This window comes from Phascolarctos cinereus, unplaced genomic scaffold (assembly GCF_003287225.1).
Source record: "Phascolarctos cinereus isolate Bilbo 61053 unplaced genomic scaffold, phaCin_HiC Scaffold_726;HRSCAF=1367, whole genome shotgun sequence".
Lineage (NCBI taxonomy): Eukaryota > Metazoa > Chordata > Mammalia > Diprotodontia > Phascolarctidae > Phascolarctos > Phascolarctos cinereus.
Genome location: NW_027556098.1, coordinates 332,806,616 through 332,814,381, shown reverse-complemented (window position 1 = coordinate 332,814,381; position 7,766 = coordinate 332,806,616). Strand labels below are relative to the sequence as shown.

General features: G+C 36.8%; 1 pseudogene; it reads right to left on the bottom strand.

Annotated features, from left to right (window-relative positions):
* Positions 1-1,352: 1,352 nt before the first annotated feature.
* On the bottom strand, positions 1,353-3,280 carry LOC110213424 (poly(rC)-binding protein 2 pseudogene; annotated as a pseudogene).
* Between the last annotated feature and the right edge of the window lie 4,486 nt (positions 3,281-7,766).

Here is a 7,766-nt window from a genome sequence, read left to right as displayed (position 1 = left end):
ACATAACATTTATGGGTAATGGGTGCAATTCCTGATGCCCCAAAAACAATTACAACAGTAATATCAAAGATCTTTGATCACAAATCACCATAAATGAAAAAGTTTGAAATATTACAAGAATTACCAAAATATGACACAGAGACACGATTGTGAGCAAATGCTGTTGGAAGAATGGCGCCAAATAGACTTAATTGATATAGGGTTGCCACAAACCTTCAGTTTGTTAAAAAAAAAAACACCATAATATCTACAAAACACAATAAAGTGAAATACAATAGTTATGCTCATACAAAGATGAGCTTGATATTAAAAAAAAAACATTCTCAATGCAAACCCTCAAAATGGATTTAGCAGTACATGGAAAAAGGATATGGAAGAATGAAAACCAAACAATTAAGGAATGCTTGAAAATCTGAAATAGCAAACCAACTACCCACAGAGATTGGAAATAAAAATAGGGAAATTGTGTAACTCTGGCAGAAGAATGATCTTGAGACTGGAGATTCTTTTCTATTCTGTATTCACCCTAAGGAAGAAAGTTCCTGAAAAGTCAACATTGTGCATACCATTATAGAATTACACCAACTATCAGATAATGCTATCAATTCTTACATGGGCTTGGGGAGTTTGGAAGAGTTTACCACTAAAGTCCTTTGTAAATATGAGATTCTGCAGTATAATTCCATGGCATGTGGTTGGGACTTAATAAATGAATTAATGAATAAATGAATTTATAAAATTAAAGAATAAATGAATGAATGATCAGAGTTAACATATATCTACATTGCACAGTCAATAGAACGCTGTTCCTAAATTCAAAAAGAACTGAGTTCAAATCTCATCTCAGATACTTACTAAGTAGTAACCTTGAATGAGTCACTTAATTTCTGTTTTCCTCAGTTTTCTCATCTGTAAAATGGAGATAATAATAACACCTACCTCACAGGGTTTTTGAGAGGATCAACTGAGATAATATTTGTAAAACACTTGGTACATAATAGGTGCTTAATAATTGCATACTCCTTTCCCTTTTTCAACTCAAGTTTACCTTTTAATTTTTTGAAAGAGTTCTTATATTATAGTATTTAAATGAAATGCATTAATATTCCACTCATATTTCACTGACAATCCCTTCAAAAAACAAGAACCACTCATCCCAAGCAAAATAAACACAACTAAACTAAACCAAAAAGAGTAGTGGGTGGGGAGAAGCTATTAAAACAAATGAAATAACAGATCTCAATACTAATAGCTGAATAAAGAAAGGAATTGAAAGGTCTGTGATTTTTAAAGTCATGAGTAGATGATAATGTGTAGAAATTCAAACTTTACAAATTAGTTAAAAGATGGAGTCACAGACTATTCAGGAATGACTCAGATACATAACAGGTAGTAAACTGCAGAAATAGGTAATAGGGTGGGTCCACATTATTCTTGATGTTTGTCATGTCACTCCCCTTCCAGGAAAGCCTGACATTGCTTAAATACTGGGCCAACCTACTGGTGGCAACCCACTCATTGATGGTAACTTGACTATCAGTAGGTCTTTCCACTGGATTGGTAATTTTGATTTGAGTCTGGGATATGAGGAATTTGATTGATTTTTGTTCCTTGACAGCTAGTTATACAGCCAATGAAGCCATTTGGACTGGTGATTTCATAAGAGAAAGTCTAAATAAATGTATCCAAAACTTCACTGAAATCAGTATGGATATTCCTCATAGGTAATTGAGGTTGTCAGATCTTCAATTAGTTCACCATGATCAAATCTGGCTGTTCTTGAATTGTATAAGCCTTTAAAGGTAGTCCTTCCAGGTCAGAGTTGAGGCACATGGTTGAGGTCTTGTGAGAAAAGCTTGCCTGTATTGTACCTGTATTGACTACCTGAAAAGATGATTGGTGGTGTTAAACATCTTGAGCTGGTATGAGATGGTCATGCCCTTCGAAGGAGACTCCAATATGACCATGGAGATTTGTTTGATACACTCAATGGGAATTGGAGGATTAGGAGATACCAGCAATAGTGATGTCCCTCTCAACTGAATTTGGTAGCATTATTTCCTGCTGCCTGAACCTGAGCCCCCATACTATCTCTTATTTCCTTAAGTTTGTGTTCTCCTTTTCCATTAAGAGAGCCAATGATAAAATGCTGAGAGATACAGGATGTCTAAAGAGTAGAGCTGTCATGAGAACTTTGGAAAGCGGAGACATTCTATGTGTTTTCTTTTCCTTTTGCTTTAGTAGACACATGGGGCTAAAACTGACTCTGGACTCATGGAGGAAGAGAGAGAGATAAAAATAACTTTGCAAGCTGCAGACATGTAGAGGAAAACTGTGTCTCAACATGAGCCTGATTTCTAACTTGTCTGTAGAGACTTCAGAAAATTTCCCTGCGGGTGAAATCAGGGCACCTCTTTCTTGAGCTAAGATGTTATCTCATTTCCATTTAAAGAGTCCATTCACTCTGAATATTTTCTATTATTTTCCTATTTCTATTATCCTGTGGTTTTTATTTGATATGACACATAGGTTTAATTACTATTCACTATTTGTGAAGCTTCTTTTGTATAATCAGTGTTTAGTGATAAGGAATCAAACCGGTGAGTATAAACTTGAAGTATCTCTCCTCCCTTAAAAGAAAATAGCCAGGGGGCAGCTAGGGGGTGCAGTGGATAGAGCACTGGCCCTAGAGTCAGGAGGACCTGAGTTCAAATCCAGATTCAGACACTTGACACTTACTAGCTGTATGACCCTGGGCAAGTCCCTTAACCCCATTACCTAGCAAAAGAAGAAGAGAAAGAAGAAAATAGCCAGGGAAGTAGCTTCGTCCTAAATCTATGTGCACCTGAACCAGCAATGAGAACAGTGTAGTTAGCCTCAGAGCCCTTTTCCTACACTTCAAAGAAAAAAAAAATTACACTATATTGTAATAGGATGGGAATGGGAATAAGGACAGAAAAGCAAATGTGTGACCTATGGAGCTAAGTATTTTGGTGATGATTTCAGCAAGCCTTTCGTCAGCCATATTCCCATACATACAATAAACTAATCTTCACGTTAAATAAAGCTGGAAAGAACTGAGATTCACCCACACGAGTAGTGTTTGATTCTGAGAGCTCAGAGTTCTTGAGTATTTAGACAAGGTGGCTTCACATGGATTTTGATGTCCTTTCCTCCTCCATTACCCAATTGGCCCTAACTTTCACTGATAAAACAATGTGAGATGTTATTACTAATAGTATCAATTAACCATACTTACCTCCCTTCCTCTTTGCTGCATATTCTTATGTTCTGATCATTATTCTCCTTAACCTTTTCCCTTCCCATGCCCATTCCAGCTAACTGTCCCTCCTCCAGTTCACTGTCCCTTCTGTTCTAATATGAGCATGACTTTTTATATTTTCCACCTTTTCCAACAAGCATTCTTTCATCTCCTCACCTTAGACCTGGTTTTTCCCTAAGGGTACATTTTTTTTCTCATAACTTTAACCTGGCCTATTACAAGAGCCTCCTTACCAGTCTTTCTACCTCCAGCCTCTCTTGCCTCCAATTCTTTTTTTTTATATTCTTGTCAATTTAGTCTTCTTTAAAATAGCTCATGTCATATTACTTCTCAGCTCAAAAGCCTTCAATGATGAGCTTATTGACTATCAAATGATGTCCCTACTCTATAACCTAAGACTCAAGGCCTTCCACAATCTGGCCCTATGTTACATTTCCAGGCCTTTCTTCCAATGCTTTCTGTACATGTAATCTACCCAAATCAGACTATTAGCTGTTCAGTTAAATCAACGGAACACATCTTGAGTGCATTCAAGACAGTATTTTAAAAATACAACCGAGGCTTCACTCATGCTTCTTCTTGCCTGTGAAATGGTCTCTTTGCTTCTTTTCAATTATTGAACATTTATGCAACTTTCAAGGTCCAACTTTAATAAAAAAAAAAAGCTGCTCCATAAAATCATCCCTTATTACTGTGTGCTATCTCAAAATCAAAGACTCTACATACTTTTTTTTTAACCTCCTAGATTTGGCAATGTCACAAACATAATATAGGCTCAATAAATGTTTCTTAATCTAATTGTTAAGTAGGGTAAAGAGATCAATCTGATGCTAAGATGTAGGTTATCCATGGGAATTTGGCTGTTACTTGGAGATAATCACTTCAGTTTAATTAAATCATAAAAGACAAAGAATAAAGCAGTGAAGTATTGGGTAGTGGTCAGTACCTGTTTTTTATTTATTTTTTAATTTTTTTTTTTGGCTAGGCAATGGGGTTAAGTGACTTGCCCAGGGTCACACAGCTAGTAAGTGTTATGTGTCTGAGGCCGGATTTGAACTCAGGTCCTCCTGAATCCAGGGCCGGTGCTCTATCCACTGCACCTCCTAGCTGCCCCCAGTACCTATTTTTTAAAGGTAACTCTGAGCTTCAGAACCTATAACAAATGACATGAGGGATAAAGAGGAACAAGGAACACCCCTCTTTTTCAAGTTTTTCAAATCACTGATTCTTTGGACTGATGTGTTTTGTTTTTATGTCACCTTCATTTCCTCATATATGCCTCCCCTTCCCTTACTCAAAGAGCCATTCCTTCTGACAAAGCATAAAAAAAAAAAAAAGGATGAAAACTAACTAACATATCAACTGAATCTCATGGGATATGCAATGTTCCCATAATTCCCCACACCCCTGGTTTCTCTTCTCTGCAAAAAAGAGAGAGGAGTGCATGTTCTCATTTTTTATGGGTGCCAGATTTGGTCATTAAAAGAACATAGGGTTCAGAGGGGTTCATCTTTTCTTTCTATTTATACTGTTGCAATCACTTGTGTATATTGTTTTCCTAGTTCTGCTTACTTTGTGTGCATTATTTTTATGTCTTCCCATGTTTCTCTACATTCTTTATATTAATTATTTCACGTAATGATGATAATAGCTAGAATTTATATAGTGCCTATTATGTTATAAACATAATAAGCTCTCTACTACAGAGAGTGTAACTTCCGATGGGCTGGCCACATTGTTCAAATGCCAAATGTACACTTGCCAAAAAGACTATTTTATGGAGAACTCACACAGGGCAAGCGTTCACATGGTGGTCAGGAAAAGCAATACAAGGACACTCTTAAGGTCTCTCTTAAGAACTTTAGAATTGATTGTGTAACATGGAAGACACTGGCAGAAGACTGCCCAGCATGGTGTGCGCTCGTTAGAGAAGGCGCTGTGCTCTGTGAGCAAAGCAGAATTGAAGTAGCTCAAAAGAAGCATGGGATGCATAAATTTGGAGAATCCACCCCAAATGTTCACATGGACTATTTGTGCCTGACTTGTGATGGAGCATTCTGAGCTTGTATTGGTCTGATCAGCCGCAGTCGAAAGTACTGTAACTTGACTCTAACATAGTTATGTCATTTTGGTCCTCTTTGAGAATGAAGAACAATCAACCATTTAATGCCAAGCACTGTGCTAAGTGCTTTACAAATATTATCTCATTGGATCATCACAACAACCTGGGAGATAGGTGCTATTATTATCTTCCCATTTTACAGTTGAGGAAACTAAAATTATTTATAATAACTGAAGTTATGAATAATACATGATTTGCTCAAGGTCACACCTTTAGTAAATGTCTGAGGCAGGATTTGAACTCCAATCTTCCTAACTTCAAGCCCAGTGCTCTATCCAATGTTCCATTTAGCTGTCCCAGTCAATAACACAGTAGTATTCCATTGCATTCATGAACCACAATTTGTTTAGCCATTCCTCAAAGGATGGGCAATCTATTTGGTTTCTGGTTCTTTGAAATGATGCTGCAAATATTTAGGGCATTAATGGGAATTTACCATCTTTGACCACTTTGGAAGCATATACCCAGCAAGGAGATCTCTGAGTCAAAGGGTATGAGCTTTTTCTCTCTCTTTTTTTAATTCAGCATAAATCTAAATCTCTCTAGAATGGTTGAACCAAATCACAGCTCTACCAATAGTCTTTCCAAAACCCTTCCAACATTAACTACATTTTTTATTATCTTTGACAATTTCCTAGGTGTGATATAAAACCTCAGAGCTATTTTGATTTGTCTCTGCCTTGTTATTGGTGACTTGAAAACAATCTTTCATGTGAATGATAATAGTTTGTAATTCTTCTTCTGAAAATAGTTTATTCATATCCTTTGACTCTCAATTGAATCTCTGATTTTTAATTCCAATATTATCCAAGCATCTTTCTTTTTTTCCAGAAACATAGAGTCTTTGGAAAAATAAAACAAAAACCATCAGATAAAAAAAGTCCTTAAAAGTAAATGTTGAAACATAATCTTAAAAATAAAAAGTACTGCAGGAAATCCCTAACTGGATTGTCACGTATAGGGGAAAAAAAAGCTTCATAACCTCTGAAGTGGTAAAGAAATGTGAACTTTCCTTCAAATGAAGACTTATAATATGGTAGATCTAGGGTTAAGAAAATGCTCTGAAACCCAGTTCTCTTACTTAAAACCCACGTAACCTTAGTCAAGTCACCTCTTTTTTGGCCTCAACTTTTTCATCGGCAAAATGAGGTTCAACTAGATGGTTCCTCAGGCCCCTCTGATCTCTAAATCTGAGCTCTCACAATCCCATGACAAGTCCGAATACCAGTTCTGCTAATGATCACACATGTGACCTTGGGCAAGATATCCTCTCTAGGCCTCAATTTTCTTACCCATAAAATGATGCCCCTTCTAGTTATAAAACCCAACAGATAAGGCCTTCAGCAATGGAAACCATCTTCCAGCTTCCTGTGTAACTTTACTTGAACATCATTTAGGGAAGAGGTAACATATGAGCTAGAAGGGACATAAGGATCATCTATACAACTGTGCTAGTCATTCATTTCCTCTCTAAGGAAAGGAAATTAGATATGACAGTTTCTGATAACAAGTCACTTGAGGCTAAATTTGACAGCTAAGGATTCCTCATCATATTAGCTTCCTTTCAATATGAGAAGTGACTCTTTCTTTAGGAGAGAAGTTTAAAAGACCCTTGGGCAGTGAGTAGATCCTGGCTGTTCAAAAAATTAAAACTGCATCACATACATTCTGACCTCTTTGTATAAAGTGTGCGGGAAGCAGCTCTGGCTGTGGAATAACACGGTGAGGGTTCAAATTCTGCCTCTGATCCTTATTACCCAAGTGACCTTAAGAAAGTTTCTTATTCTCTTCAGGCCTCAGTTTTCTCAACTGTACAATGGATTAACTGATCTCTGAGTTCCCTTACAATTCTCTTCCTATGTTGGTTGGAGTGCTACCAGCTGTGAACCTCTCTGAACCTCAAATTCTTCATTAAGAAAATGGGGATCATTGTGTTTTCACTGTCTACCTCACAGAATCACAGAACCTAAGCTCTAAAAAGGACCACAGAAGTAACAAGCCTAACCATCCCCTGAAGTGGAAGTCCCCTCTAAAACATCTCCAATAATGGGTCATCCAGTCAGCCTCTGATTGAAAATCGCCGGTGATAGGTAACTCTTAGGAGGTTCAAATGAGAGTGTATTAAGGAAAGTCCTAGAACAGGAGCTCTTAAACATTTCTTGTGTCATGGGCCTCTTGGGAAGACTGGAGAAGCCTGTGGATCCCTTAGAAGAATGTTTTTAAATGCATAAAATATATAGAATTACAAAGGAAACCAACTGCATTGAAATATAGTTATCAAAACACATACATATTTTTAAAAAATTCACAGAATTCAAGCTAAGAACCCCTATTGAGAAAAATATGAACTCTTTAAATCTT